Here is a 16649-nt window from a genome sequence, read left to right as displayed (position 1 = left end):
TGGCTCGTGTCAGCACAGTCCTGTTATCTGTCCCATGTGAGTATCACCGTGGACCTGGGGCCTTTCATAAACTGAGCTCGTTATTATGCATCTTGGTCATTATTTACTTCTTTGAAGCTCACCTTATTACAGTGTCGTACATCTCGCATTCTCATGACCCAAACACAGAATTGACTGTTGTCCAAGAGAAGTTGGCTTTTGTGGAATTGAGAGTAAAGACACAAATGTGCTGACTAGAGAAGCATATTGTTTTACATAAGCACATGAAGTGGTTTAGTGAGATCAGAAATTATCTTTTATTCAAAAAGTGTGTGTTCCTGTTGATACAATAGCCTCCCTTATCTGCAGGGGTTACTTTCCAAGACCCCCAGCGGATGCCTGAAGCCACTGATAGTACTGAACCTGACATATACATTTCTTCCTGTACATACATACTTACAATGAAGTCTAATCTATAAATTAGGCTCAGTAAGAGATTAACAATAAGAGCAGTCACAATACACTGTAATGAAGTGATGTGAACATGGCCTCTCCCTCAGAATGATGTCACGCACTCACCCTTCCTCCTGTGAGTGATGACGTGAGATGATAAAACACCCACACGATGAGACGCAGTGAGGGGCGAGGTGCAGGCACCTTGAAGGAGCGCTAAGCTACTCCTGATCTGCATCCACCCGCACTTGACTGCGGACAACTGCACCAGGAGAGCGGAGCCACTGCAGGAAGGACTGCGGCGTCTCCAGGCACCTCCGCTGTGACTCTTTACCTTTGTCCCCGTGCCTCCACCTTTGTCCACGTGCCTCCGCTTTGACTGGTTTTGCCTTCATCCAAGTCTGTGTTCCATGCTGCAGACTCAACCCAAATCGTGTGCTCATGTCACACTCCTCCAGAAGCCAGAGAACATGGCTTCTTCATCCTGTTCCTTCTGATTCCCCCACCACCCATCTCCTGGCCTCTTCCAGCTCAGCTAAGCCAGGTGATGTGAATCTGCCCCAGGCCAGACAGAAACTGCCCAGGAGAAGCAGTCGTCCTCTCTAAGTGAAGAAGGAGCAGGAGCCATTGCCTCGGACCTAAAGTGACCCAGACGAAGTGGCAGAGGGCGTTACCTGCCTCAGACCAGTAACCCTGGAGATGAACTTGTTGTTGGTAATTGTCCAAGGTTGTGGACAACTCCTCTTTTCTTAGCTCCATTTCAGAATGAGCATCTACCTCAACCAAATCATGGCCAAAGTTATTTATTTACCAGTTTGGCTGAACTATCATGAGACCATTTCAATTTGGTATTTTTAATATTCTACTTAAAAGTCACCTTTCTGGAGTATTAAATTATTTCTGGGATGCTTATCTTCCAAAAGCCACTTTTAAAAACTTGCTTGGCTTGCACAAGACAGTGAGAGCCAAGGTCATAGCTCACAGAAGACTTTTCTGTAAAAACAAAGACCAGCTCACACACGTTGAAGTAACAGCATAACCGTAGCTCCCCCACTTCCTCTCTGAAGGGAGCCTCCCTCCCTGAAGCTGTCCCCACGGCTCTCACGCAGATGCTCTGAGGGCTCCGTTTCCTCCGTCCCTTTCCTGACACTTCTTCCAAAATCCAGCCATGGTGCTGGAGGGCTGGTGCCAATCATACTTCTGGCACCAAAAGCAACGTTTCTGAGGACTCTACATGAGCAAGAAGGAAACACACAGGTTAAAGGATGGATATGACTGGCCAAGGATACAGACTCACCAGAGAAGGACCCACATGGCGCCTCCAGCTGAGCAGATGCGGCCAATTTGCTGCTTGACTCTCTTCACCCTCCAGAGCCCTTGATGGGCAGCGACGTGAAGCACACGAGCCAGGGTCTTACCAGCTGCAGAAGCTTATTTCTCGCACATGCCCTGTGCTCGTTACTAAGCTGCTGTCTCAGTTTCATGCCCGCTCTTTCATGCTCAGCTTTGCGATGGGGCTGGGACCCAGCAAACCACACCTCTGCTTTACCAGCAGGTGCCCTGTGAGGCTTTTACCAAAAGGGGGACTAGAGTGGCTCTGGAAGGTTAGCAGAGGGAGGGGGCTCCTTCCTACTTCCATTTCCTGCCAGTGTCACCCCCACGGTAGTGCCTCACCCAGCAGAATCACCCTCCCAGAATCACCCCCACTGACTCCTCAGGGCCACCAGCACCAGGCAGGCTGAGTCCTCTCCTCCAAAGGCCCAAGTCACAGTAATGTGGGAAGCTCCTCAGAGCTTCTGATTCTAATAAACTGACTCCACGCTTAGTGCCCCACCCCAGGATTTTGGCTGCTTCATGTCGTCGTTTCTGCCTCCACGTTCCCTCCATATTGTCTTGCTGCTTTTTCAGTCTTCCATCTGTTTGATCAATTACTTATATCCAGTTCTCCCTGTAAAAGCTACTGGTATATTTTCACTTTACCAGCTAGACTCTGACTGACATAAACGTACACCATTTTGTTGATTCTAACACTTACCACTTTCAAACATTGTGCCACTCACCATTTCATAGACTTCAACCAGGAATCAATTAAGGAGAAGAAAAATTATTTCCAACCAGCCCAGGCCAGGAATGCTAGACCTTGATCAGCTGGTAGGGACACAACTGATTACACATCTGAGAAAATGCCACCATGGAGAACGTCCAACTGCCAAAGAACACAGGAACCCCACACAGTCACAAAACGTGCCTGCTGCGCATGGTGTACAGGGCACCTCCTCTGCCATCTCCCTCCTACACATGTACCTCTATTTCCCCACCTGCCAATCTTGGAATGAGGTCAACTTAAGAAGCCTGGAATTACGGCCACCCAGCGAGTATTTGCCTTCTGAATGAAATGAAATGAAATGCAGCATTTCTTAAAAAGCCAGTTATTTCCAACCTGTTCCATTAGAATCAGACATGCTAAATGAGCAAGTAACATATTGCCTTCTGTGTCCCGTGGCAGCTGGGGCCATAAATGCCCTGCTTATCATAACACTTGTCTCCATCGCTCTTGCAAATGAGGACCCTCCCCAGGAGAGCACACCTCACCCATTCATGACTCAGGCTGCAAGGAGACAGGCTGCCTGTGAGTGGAGCTGCTTTCCGCTGCCTGCACTTCTGCACGTCCCGCTGGGCCTGCTGCACCCAGCCACCTGCCACAAGTCAGGAAGCCTCTCCACCTGCGTCTGAACCCACGGCAAACAGAACCACGCAGGCAGTGCTGTTCCCGGGGAAAGGAAACCGGGCCGCCGAGGAGTTGTCCCAGGCAGGGGGATGCTGGCGGAAGCCCTGGTGAAGCCAACTGGGAAACTCGAGCAACCTGCATTTGCATCAAGAATCTCTCCCTTACTTGCTGTGAGACTTTGAACAAGTTACTTAACTTCTCTAAGCTCTCTTCCCTGGAAAATGGAGCTAATGATGCCTAGTTGTGATGATTAACTAACATAATGTATATACTTACATGGTACCCAGTAAAGTGTAAGCGCTTGAGAAACAGTAGGCAGTTGTTTTTTTAATATTAATGATCTAGATTTGTGCTTTCAGGGGATCACATCACCACCTCTGCTACAGGTGTAACAACAAGCTGAGGGCCCTGCGCCCCCCACCAGCCTCTCCCACTGCTCCCTGCCCAGCTCCTAGCAGGCAGGTGGGAGTGAGTTTCCTGAGCTCCCCCTTAGTCTCCATTTCTGACAAGCTCTACTTCCTGCTGCCTCTTGGATGCACCCTAATGGCTCTACTTCTGAAGACCAGCCAAGAGCAGAGGCTCTGCTTTTCCCAAATCCAGCAGGGAAGAGCCCAGGCATCCAGGAGAGGTTATTTGTGCAGTACTCTAGGTTCACCGGGGGCTTTCACACAGGTGTGGTGTTTGGGATTTACCAGGGAGGCTGCATAATTACTGAGAAAGAATGCCATCTGATTGTTCCTTTCTCTGCAAGCGCAATCTCTCCTAATAGCATCACCCAACTGAATGCCTCCTAATTCTGTCGGAATGCACTTTAATTATCACTGCTTCTTAGGCTGGTGAGCTGTCACTGGAGTTTTGATTTGTGATGGAAAACAGGGAAGCCATAAAGTATTTTGGTGACAGCTCCCTGATTAGGCAGCATTGCAGCAAAACAAGTTGTCACAATAAAACTGATTAATCAAGTTGTCAGAGCAAAACAAATTAATGCTGCAAAACCTTTGCTAGAAATTACCTCGGTATCTTGGGGTAGTTGACTGATAGATTTCCTCAATTAGCAGGAACTTCCATTAAGGACTTCCAAATCTGCAACTGGGTCAGAGTTGGACCAGTTGCCCTGTAGCAGAGGAGTATGTCTCTGAGGACCCAGACACATACTTGGGGAAGACAATCACTGACCTGATTTTCGGAGATGCTTCATTCCTGCCTAATTACCTGGGAGACTATCAGGACCAGAAATATAATCTAGAGCTAAAATGTTTTAATACAAGATAAATACAAAAGCCATTACCTCCAGTCCTACCAGTGGTCTAGATTTATAAGATGTTTAAGCACAGCCCTCTGGCCAGAAGGACACTGCCGTTCTTATACACTTCTCTGTCGCAGGGAAAGACGGCCCATACTGGGGGAGCCAATCACAGGACCTGCCCACAGTTCATGTGACACACAGGGTGATGTCTGGCTAATCAGAGCCCATGCCCTCACAAACAGAGGTGACTGGATAGGAGGGGACATGACAACTGATCCTGGCATAAAGTGATAAGCTGGGCCAATCACATTCCATCTCCCAAGACCAGAACCGGGAATGCTGATAGACAGGCCAGTTACGTGGGAGCTGGAGGTGGAAAAGCACCGTCCAGTCATGCAGCATCTGCATTACATGTGTGGGCAAGCCGGCTACACGTGGACAAGGCTTTGAGGTAGACAAGACAGAGCAGGGCAGGAAGAAGTCAGTGGGAACCAAGAAGAGACAGTAGTGGCTTGTGAGAGAGTTGGGAATCCACCCCATCTCTAGAGCAGCCTCCATTCCAGAAGGATCTCCCAAGCTCTATTCCAATTTACAGTCTTAGAATAAAACGCCCTTCACTTGAGGAAGCTGGAGTGGGTCTTTCTTGCAAACACTATGCAGGCACAGGGGGACCGGTCAAAGGACTAAAGCAGGGCAGTGGAGATATGTGGGAGACGCAGAGGAGTGAGTAGTGTTCACACTAAACCGTTCATCAAACAGGTACCCCTGGTATGCCATACCAGAGGGTATCGCCCTCACACCCTGCCTGGAATACATCGACGGGTGCCAGTCTATGGGAGCCTCACCCCAATGCCAGGCTTCACAAAGGACCTTAGCATGGAAGGAAAGGGCTAAAATGTACAACACTGCCTCTCAACCAGGGGTGAGCATTGTAACCGGAGTGGGTGGATATCTGATGCAGCAAAACCAGGGTCTGAAGGCACTGACGACATCACTCATTCCCCTGACATTACAATATCACCCTTGGGAGGCTCTGGCCACACTGCTGTGTTTGAAGGCAGAGATCCACATGTTGAAAGGGAGCAGAGGGAGGTAAAGGTACTCTGACCAGGTCTAGCCCCCAATACTATCAGAATAACTGCTCTTTCAGCCTGCTACCAATAAAGGGCAAACACCTCCACAAATGTGCACTCACCATACACACTTAAGCACACATTTTTAAATGAAACATTACATATGAATATACTTGAGCTTAAAAGCCTGAATTATCAAATATCCCAATCATTCTAAGCAATGTCTTGTTAAAAAAAAAAAAAGGCAACTAGGTGTTAAGTGCTCCAGAGAATGAGTATGTTTCATCGAAGCACTGCTGTGCAATTCAACGGAAGACCTGTCAGTAGATTTGGCAACTGGAAGGCACATGGTCAACTCAAACTTAATTTCAAAATTAGCAAGTAAGCAACCTCCTTCAGAGAGGCACTGGCAGCCTGGAGCCGAGGACAGGAGCTGGGGGAAGATCACCATAACTCCAGTGTGCAGTTCTTACAGCTCATAATCCTGTCTCACACATGTCAGTCCTCAGTACCACCCCAAGAATTAGATGCTGTTACTATCCTCATCTCCATTTTATAGTGGAGGAAACGAGTTCAGAGATCGAAAGACTTTCCGTTAGCAAAGGGTATCCTTAATGCCAGCCACATAGCAGAATACTCCTCAAAGCCCAGCCCCTCCAGTCCGGAACCTGTTCCCACTTAGGTTCTAGCTGGACCCTACTCAAAGTCTGCAGCAGCAGGACCACAGACCAGTGGCCCTGGCCGCCTCAACCCTACCCCAGGTGACTGCTTCTGCTCCCCTGGAAGATCAACACCACTGAATCCCATCCACCATATTCTGCTTCCGGCCAAAATGTAGCCTGTAACCTCAAAATGTAACCCGTAACCTCAAAATGTAACCCTCATCCTCATTCCCACACTGCTCTGGGCTTCTCTCTCCTTTACCCTCCATTCCCTGCAGCCCTCCCGCCCAGCCCAGCCCTCCGAGCTCAGGGGAACCCTTGTCCATCGTAAGAATATATGCCACTATACTCTCTGCCCTTTCTCACGACGTGCCCTCCATCTCCAGCCTTAATGGCAGGGGAATTTCTCTCTCCCAGGAAGCGGACCCCTGCATCTCAGGGGCAGAGGCCCACTTTTTCCACTGGTTTTCTGGACGGGACCTGCTGCTTCACACCTCCTTGCCTTTGCTCATGCTGTCGCCTCTTCCTGTCACTCTGCCACCCTCACTCCCCACCCATCTTCCTGCCCAGAAAGAGTAAGTCATGTCTCTTCTCTGGGTTGCCTTTTCTGACCATCTCCTGTCATGACTGCTCTGTACAGGTTTTTCATAGACACATTAAACATTTACTTAGAGTCACTTGTTTATATACCTCTCTCCCAACTGCACTAGGAGCTTCAAGAGGGACATGTCATATCTCTTTCATCTTCACACCCTTTGACAGTGACTGACACATAGTAAGTGCCTGATAAATAGTTGCCCAATAAATAAAATCAAGAAAGTGAATGGAACTGGCTAAGCCAGGACTCTAACCATGGTCTTTCCACCACACCAACCAGGGCTGCCCTAACAACAGGCAAACCCACAAGTGGGCTGTCAGAGGGGCTGGGGAGGGTACACAGTGGTCACCTGTTGCTGCCCCGCCCTGGTGCCCACCTGTGTCTACAGTATGTGCTCCAGCAGCAGTGAAGGTGCTGGAGCCAGAGCCCACCTCCCTGACCCTTTAGGTGGCTGTCACATTTCCTGTGCATCAGGGATGGATTACAGAATCACCCAATATTCCAAAAAGAGAGGATATTAAGCACTTATATGGTCCTTCTTCCTCACCTAAAATTTGAAGGACTAGAAGCACAGAGCAGCAGCAAGTTGTCGGGTCACCCAGCAAGCGAGGGGCCAAGTCCAAACTCTAGATTCCCCTCTCCTCCCTCCTGATCTGTCTCTCCTTCTGTACCCAGGGCCTCTCGTGATGTTGGAGGCAGGAGGTCCCTACCCTGGACTTCTTCAAATCCACAGGACTGGGATCAGGCGCATACACCCAGATGTCACAGGAAGGAACTCCTGCTGCTTTCTTCCCAGCTCCGGCCTTGGATGCAGGCCCAGGCTTAAATCCAGTTGGAAGCACCCACTAGTCAGGTACCCGAGTTAAGCTCTCTGAGCCTCAAATTCTTCATTGTATACTAGGGATCTGATAACCTTCTCTCAACGATCATGTGAAAATAGGTAATGTGGTCTATGTTGAGGTTCTTAACAAGAGTTTGGCAAGCATTAGGTGCTTAATAAATAAACATCTTAAATTGGGTTTGAGTCATGATGAGAATCATTTGAAGGATCATTTCTCTGCAAAGGAAGTTTAGGGTCCTCCTTAAAAGCATTCTGCCAGTAGGCAGACACCCTCGACCAACACTGTCTTTTGTTCTAGGTCCTCTACATTTTACCCAAGTCAAAATCACTGCTTTTGGAACACAACAGATAGGTCACTCTCACTGGCTCACCTATAAACTGTCATCCACAGCAATTTCCTCAGTTGAAGCCATAAAATTCTACTCCATGTGGAATGGAAGGCAGGCACTGATCACCTCCACAGCTGTTCAGTTTTTATGTTCTGTCCTGGACCAGTGTCGGCCAGCTGCAAGCCAGTCCCCTTCTTCTGCTTCTGCCTGGTTACTTTCCTTATTAACTTAGTTTATCTTTTTACCAAAGGTTCGCATGCACGTAGTATAAGGAGTGATAGGTTTTTGTAAGGCTTATTGTAATGGGGGCTGTGGTCCCCCCACCACAATCTCCATTCCATTTCCCACTTCCTGGAGGCAGTCACTTTCAACTCTCTGACCTAACTTTCTTTGGAATTTATTTCTCTGTCATAAGTAACATGCTTGGAGTGCTACTTTTAAAAAACTTTCAGATCTATTGACTCATCTGGAAAATTAAGATTTAACTCCCCTTCCTCCTCCAGATCCCACAACACATGCTCATACATTTTCCCACCTCACTGTCCCCATTCTCCTCATCTAGCCAGACATAAATTTGATTAGGTCCTTATTTAGTTTCTACATTATTGTAATGATATAAATGCTCTTCACAGTAAGGCCATTTGTTTACCATTATTGTTTTTCTATTATTCCCATGTAACACTTTGTTCCCCTTGTATTTAATAGTGGTTCTGTTGGGTTTTTCATCACTAATTTACTCCCAAGGTCTCCCCCAGTTGCACGAACCTCCTCTCAGTACCCATGCATCAGATGCTCCGTCCATTTCATATTCCTGAGGAAACCCCTCTGGAGCCTTCTGGCCTGCTGCAGCCTGGACTGCGTGCTCCCCAGGCCTGCTGCCCAGCTGTCTTATCCCACCCTCGTAGTTAATGGGCTGAGCATAGAATTCTTGGTTGGAAACTCTCTTCCCCGCAGACTGTGAAAGCATCGCTCCGCCATCTGCCAGCCTCCAGCGTGTCTGTCCTCAATGCCCTGAGATAGTACAGTGCCCCTTGGTGGGTTAGCTCCATTTCCATCCACTGTGCTGGTTCTGGAAGTTCATGTCCTTCATTTTGAGTAAGTTTACTGAATGATTTTGTTTAGAGATTACTTTTTCCCAACTGATTTATTCTTGCTGGAGTTTCCATTACTTATATGTTGGATCTCCTGGGGTTCTTTTGCTTTACTTTTCTGCTCTGTCTCTGTCTTCTTGTTCCACTCGAGAGAGATCTACCCAACTTTATCATCAGTCACTCTTTCATTCTCTCAAGAAATTTTTGTTGAGTGTCTACTATGTTAAAAGCAATGTTTAAGGTGCTAGAAATTCTGCTGTGGGGAGAAAAAAAAACCCTGTCATCATTGATCAGACAGCCTTTACACCCTGAGTTTTTGTTTCCACTACCAAACTTTAAATTTCCAAGAGCTGATTGAGATTTCTGACTGTTCCTTCTTCATAAGATCTTACTGTGGTTTTTGGCTACACTCTTATCTCTCTGAGCATTTTGATAAATTTCCCTGAAGTTCTTTTCCTACACAGTTTCCATTTCCTCAGAGTTGCCTTGGTTGGTTTGTTTTACATCTTTCATAACAGATGCTTTCCTCAAGTATTCGAGTATCTGTTTAAAAGCGGCATGCTGAAACACAGAAGCTCTGTGTGTGTGGCTGGGGCCTATTAACCTTGGTTTTCACAAATGGTAACTAGGTCTGGCTAACCTATCCTTGCAGAACCCTGATTTTAGTCTCTTCAGGTCCTTCCTTTTGGACTAACAATTCTCAGATATATCACAACAACTTTCAGTATATTAACTTTAACCCAATGTCCTGATTTACAGGAATCTCACCTTTAATTGCCCCAGGTCTTGGCCCAGAGACTCTATCTTAGCTGCCATTGTGGGAGATGGACATTCTTCTGGCTGCACAGACATGATGATGATGATTACATATTCGTTATCTGTTGCTGCATAACAGTTTATTCCAAAATTCAGCAACTTAAAACAACAAACATTATCTCACAGTGTCTGTGAGTCAGAAATTTAGACATATCTCAGCTGCATGCCTCTGCCTCAAGGTCTCTCACAAAGCTGCAACAAGATGTCAACCGGGCTGTAATCTTATCTGAAGGCCCAGCTGGGGGAAGATCTTGACAGTGTCCTAGACTTGATCTTTGCTCAGAAGAGATTTCTTAATTTTAGAATTGTTTGCCATCTGGAGAGACTGAAAAATTTCAAATTCATCAAGTCTTGGCTCTTTTTTCAAATCTCTGTCCTCCTGCATTTTACTATAAGCAGTAAGAAAGAAAACCAGGCAGCACCTTCAATAATTTGCCTGAAAACCTCCTTAGCCAGATCACTTAGTTCATTAGGCTCCTTATCCACTTTCCACATCACTGCAGGCAGTAATGTTAAATTTCTGCCACTTCATCACAGAGATCCCCTCCAGTTCCCATAATATGTTTCTCACATCCCTTTGAGACCTTACCAGCAGCAGCAAAGTTCAGATATATTCTGTTTGCTCGACTCAATTTTGGTTTTCTCTAATACACAAATCAAAGATCTTCCCAGGCTTCATCCACTGGATAGTCAGAAAGCCACTCCATATTTTTAGGTAATTGTTACAGTACCATACCACTGACGGTACCAAAATATATATTAGGCACCTGTTGCTACATAACAAATAATCCAAAACTTAGCAGCTTAAAATTTTTATTATCTTTGTTCTTATGGGTCTAGAATCCAGGTGTGGCCTAGGTGAGTGTCTTGGCCTCAGAATCTTTCACGAGCTTGCAGTCAAAGGGCCACAGCTGAGGCTGTGCTCTCAACTGAAAACCTGACTGGGGGAGGACCCAGTTCCAGGCTGTTACACAAGCTGTTGGCAGGACTCAGGGCACGGACTGAAGGCCTCAGTGCTCTGCCTATTGTTGGCTGAAGCTTCCCTTGGATCTCTGCCATGCGGGCCTCTCCATAGGGCAGCTCACAACACGGCAGTTGGCATCCCCCAGAGCAAATGGGTGAGAAAGTGAGAGATGGAAGCCTAAGGTAGAACCACAATCTTTTTTATACCTAATCTGAGAAGTGACATGCCCCCACTTTTCCCATAGTCCACTGATCAGCTGTGAGACACTAAATCCAGTCCACACTCGAGAGAGATTAGACTGCACAAGAGCTTGAATCAGAAGCCAGGATCACTGGCGGCCCTCTGGAGGCTGACACCACATTGCTGATACAGTACTTAGCAAGGCAGTATGAGCCAAACACTGAGACGTCACACAGTGAAGACACAGAGCAGGGAGTAAAAGCCTCCTCTTCGTGACAGTTATTGCTGATTTCACATGCTGGCTTCACAGTAACTCACTGACACGCTGGACTGCTTTGTTGATTGGTAACACAAACTTTCCAAAGTCTATAAGATTTTATTGTGATTGTCATGTGACCATTTTCATGGTATAAAATGTGTGTGAGTCAAGTACTGCATAACTGGGGGAGTGACTGTGGTTTGGGGGAGCAAGATACATGCCGAGAAATGTTACCATGACATCCGTGAAATTCATGGCGTTGAGGGAACCTCACTTCCCCGGGTGACACTGACAGCTCCGGCTGTGATTTTCCAGCCGTCCTGCTTGTCTGTCCTCCCTACTGACTTCTGTCCATAAGACTCGCTGGTTAGCATCTAGGCCATTCATCCATCTACGGGTCAGCCACAGAGCACTAACTGAGCACCTGCTGGGTGTAAGCCCTGCACCCGGCACCTCAGAGACTTGCTCCTGGTCCCCCCGCCTTCAGAGCAGTCTGGCGGGGGAGGTGAGCGAGTGAGCACATATGAAACCTTCAGGCCCAGTGGATGGGGTTGTGGACAGGCTTCCAGGTGGTGGGTGATGCAAGGATGCAGCAGAGCCGAAACTTGTTTCTTGTTTAGTAATTCTGCCCAAATAAAAGTAAATAAAAGAGGAAACTTATGTTGACTGTGTTAAAATCCCATGAAGATTTTTGTCTACATGGGAGCACCAGAGGGCCGTAGTGGAAAGGTTAAAGGTCAGGGAGAACTTTCTAGCTCAGAGCTGCCAAAAAGTGGGTTGCCATGGAAACCATTCTTCTTTCATTCTCTTTTTCTGTTCCAGCCATGCTAATGCCTCCCTTTCTCCCCTCAGCCTTGTTCCTTCCTCATTCTTGGGTCCTCGAATGTGCCATTTCCTTCCTTTCCTGGGGACACTCCCTCTACCCACTCTCCCTTCATCTTGCAAGTTTCTACTCCTCCTTCAGCTCAGCTTGGATGCCACTTCCTCTGAGAAGCCTTCCATGATCACTATCACCCACAAGCCAGACTAGTCCCCACTAGCCTCACAGCTGGCCCTGCTCCAACATCCTTCATACTTGTTCAATATCTGCCTTTCCAGACTGCTGGATTACAAGCTCCTTGAGGACAAGGGTGTCATCTGTCGTCTTCATCATCCAGATCCTAGAACCTAGCAGAGTACATGGCATACAGGAGGCTGCAGCTGGATGGATGGGTGGGTGCCCAGAGCACTCTCTGTCCCTGAAAGTGGCTGCAAGGCCACTTCATGGGAGTTTCAGAGAAGATTCTGGATAAGGCAACAGGGCTTGTGCTTTAGGGTGGAACTATAGGAACTTTTAGCTCTGTTTCAACTCTAGAATTTTAGGATATAGCAAAGAATTAAGCAATAGTAACTCCATCCTTCCCCAGAATGGAAACATTGTGCTTCTTCAAGTGGATAATAAAGTCCAATAATTTAGGTTTTTTATTTAGGAATCAACCCCAAACAAGACCAAATCAAAAAGGGAATGATGTAGCTACTGGTTTCTGCCTTCACTGATGCCCTAGAAAGGTAAATAAGGCCCCTGATTGAGCCAAAGAACCACTAAGAACCCATGTCCAGTGCTGAATTCTGACTCTCTTTTAAGTGACTGGTCTACACACACATGGGTAGGGTAGCTGCTCTTAACATTATTTGGCTCATGGTCCTTGAAAATACAATCAAAGTTGTGAAACTTCCCCCAAGAAAATGCACAGAAACACATGTATTTAGATCTGTTTACTGTTTCAGAGACTCACTCACCTCCCTGGAGCTCATGCTCAGACCTCAAGTTGAGGGGCCCTGGCTGAGCAAGAAATAGTCACCACAATTCACAAACAGCTAAGCCAGCAATGTGCTCCTGAGGAACCTGGGTCAGAAAAAGCAGCTTCTTTTTCCTTCTCAAATCCTTGGGTGACAACCCCCAGCTGCACCAGCCACTGACAGACACAGAACCATATGGGGAGACCAGACCGTAAACTCCACAAGGGCTGGGCCCATGTCTGCTCTGTGAACTGTCTCAGCCCAAGTCAAAACAGAGCAGGAGGGAAAGGTCAGTGGAGATGTGAGAGGGAAAAGACGTAGATGAAGAGAAAGACAAGATTACAAAGAGAACAGAAAAAGGTAACAATAAACAGAGGGACGAAACAAAAAGAGACTCTTGGGAATAGGACACAGGCCAGGTTTGTGGCCTAAGGCCTGGCCTCCCCAAAATCAGCTGCAGAGCAGTTCTGAGAAGATGCTGAGATGACCAACTGTAAAACCTTTTAACTTGTTAGGACTTAAATTGGTAAGAACAAGTATAACATTTGAGCTTCATGTTCCTCTTATTCCCACAGTAGACAAACTGAAGAAAAACTATTTCTCCAGCCTTCAACATTTCCTCCGGAGAGCCAGGCTCCTTGAAAATCAACAACAAAATGGCGAGGGAAAAAGCTTAAGCACGCCTGCAATGCTATATTTAGACCCAACTCAAACATGGCCTCCTCGGTCTCCTTTCTCTCTCCTCTCCAGCTGGTTCCAATCTCTGCAAACACCCTCGATTAAATCGCCACCAATTTGCAGCCTCCTGTCAGGCTTCTCGCTGATGCAGGAGCCAGGAGGAGTGGCCAAGACAGGACAGCAGCTCTGGGGGCAAAGGTCAAGTCCAGCCCCTCTGGAGCAGACGTCCAAGACATGGATCCCTCCCTGGCCATCACCAAGGTGGCCTTACCCTGCCTTCAAGGCTCACCTCAGGGGTCCTAAACCTTCTCTAAGCTTGCAGGCCAGAAGATGGGAAATGCAGCGTGTGGTTAAAAGCACAGAGCTGGTGTCAAGCCCCGGCTTGGAATCCCAGCTCTGCTACTGAACTGCCCTGTGGTTCAACCAGTTATTTAGCCTCTCTAAGCTCCAGCTTGATTGCCATAAAATGGGCTGAATTATACCTGCCACACAGAATCACTGTTACATGTGACTGTTCCGGGAAGTGCATTCAGCACAATGCGTGTCATGTGGCAAGTATCCAGCGAACATCAGCTTCTACCCCAGCCCCACAAAATGCTGAGACATGCCTCTGGGCACTCAACCAAAAGGCTGAAATGATCCAATTACACGGAAAAACGCCCACTGTCCATCTCCTGCACCTATCACACCAGGGGTGCTCCCAAATGTTTGGCAAATGAACAACGTTAGGAAGTGTAAAGGCAAATTCTGTTTTTCCCCATCACCTTCTACTCTCAACACTTCTTTCTGGCCACCAACGGTGTGGGGTTCCCCCTCTCCCCGCCCCCCACCCCCGGCAGGCAATTCTTAGACACCAGCTGGGTGTCCTACAGCTCAGTTTGGAGGCTGTCTACCATGAGTTTGCATCAGATGCCACAGATAAAGGGCTCAGTCCCACAAGACTGCCCCCCTGGCCCCCCCACCCCGCTTAGATGCCAATCATTGTCACCTGCGCTTCTGACCTAACGGTTATAAATCAGAGGATCCCGTGACTGGAACTAATCCTCCAGTTCAATTAACTTGCTGGAGTGGCTGCTGGAACTAAGGAAAACAGTTTACTTGCTATATCTCCATGTATGAAAGGATGTACACTAGCCCCCTCATCCGTGAGGTACATGTTTCAAGACCCCGAACGGACTCCAGAAACTGTGGTTAGTACTGAACCCTACATTTACTGCGTTTCCTATCCGTACCTTCCTGTGAGAGTTTAACTTATAAATCAGGCACAGTATATGCCACTGTAACAGAAGTTACGTGAGTGTGGGCTTCCTTCTCTCTCAAATTATCTTACCGTTCTGTTGACACGGCACACATTCGGGAGTGCCCTGCACTGGCACGGGGCTGGCAAATGAGGCAGAGAGCGCAGGGAAGGCCCGCTGGGGGCCACAGGCTGTGGCTGCCCGGGGGCTCCCCATCCTGGATAAGGTCGTGCCAGCCACCAACCAGGGTCCCGGGACCCTGCACACCCCATGTGCGAGGCCCTGTCTGACCGTCAGAGCCGAGCCCCAGGCCACGAGAGGGCCTCGCCCCTGCGGTCACCCGCCCCCTTCCCAGGGCCCATGTGCATTTAAGGAACCCCGAGAGCCGCTCCTTGAGGCTGGCGCACCAGTGGCCCCCGCTCAGCCCTGCTCTGGCGAGGCTCAGGGCCCGTCCCGCCGCCCCCGCCAGGCCCAGAGCCCTCCCACCTCAGCCGTCTCTGCCTCCAGCTTCGAGCTTGCCGCGGACTCACTGTTCTCGCAACGAGGGTGACGTGAGGCGACGAGACCCACCCTGATGAGATGGCGCAGAAAGATGACGCAGACACTGTGACATCCAGTTAAAGGCCGCTGGCCTCCTGCCGATTGGTCCGGAGGATCGGCAGCTTGGACGGTGGTTGGCTGTGGGCGGTGGAACCCGGATGAGGGCTTCCCGGCTACCCTCGTGCAGCCGAGTGGGAGAGCCGGGCGAGGACTCCCGCACCTCCGCACCTTCGCTGACCGGGGCTCCCCCAGCCCAGCGCCCCAGCTTCTACCCGCATCGGCACATGGCTGACGAAGTCCCTGGCCACCGGCAACTGAGTCCACTGCAGCCGCTCTGTCCCCGATGCTCCCTGGGTGCGGCTGCGAGGCCAGCCCTCCAGTCACACGCCCGGCTTCCCTGGGGACGCGCTCCCACGGAGGGATCCAGAGGGCGGAACGAAACCCTCATTAGCGGAGCCCAGGTGTGAGTGACAGGGACCCGTTACAACTAACAAGACTCCCCTTTGACCTTTACTGCTCTCATCCCGCAGGAACTTCCCAGGGTTTTAGGAGGTCCGGGTGGGGACAGGATGGAGGCCGCATGTGTGTTTATTACTACCGAGCACAGTGTTACAGGAGCGTGTACACAGTGGGCCAGCTCGTGTTTTCCCTTCACTGTGGACCCAGAGGAGACCCATGGAACCTACTCAGGCTTCTGCAAGTTTCTCTGCCACGTGATATTCTGTGTGGTTTTTTCTCTCCCCGATTGGCCTATTCGACCCCCTGCCCTTTGAAATTTAATTAGTCACTGAAGGAGGAGGCCCGGGCTCACCCCACTTACGGTCTGTGAACTTGGCGAAACCTTAAGCAGTCAGAGGAGACGGAATTAACATTCACAAGGGCAAGGGTCTCAAGCCAGCCGGCTGGGGCCCTCATCTGCATGGGCAATAACACACCCTGTGTTGTCTTCTAGGCAGAAATGTCCCAAAGAACCACTCAGCCAGCTCCAGGAAATGGCTAAATGACAGGTCAGATTGCCCATAAATTTGACAAGAAGGATGGCCGGATGATTCCAGAGCCTCTCTAGGGAGAAATGAAATTCAGAATTCAAGTGTCAAGAAAAGGTATCATAAAAAAAAAAAAAAACCCTATGCAGAATTTACACCCTGCCATAAAATGGGGAAGGACTCAGGATGAAAAGGGGTCCCTGTATTAG

This window comes from Manis pentadactyla, chromosome 13, assembly GCF_030020395.1.
Source record: "Manis pentadactyla isolate mManPen7 chromosome 13, mManPen7.hap1, whole genome shotgun sequence".
In the NCBI taxonomy this organism is placed as follows: domain Eukaryota; kingdom Metazoa; phylum Chordata; class Mammalia; order Pholidota; family Manidae; genus Manis; species Manis pentadactyla.
The sequence above is the reverse complement of the archived record's forward strand: the minus strand, read 5'-3'. Positions refer to the sequence as shown.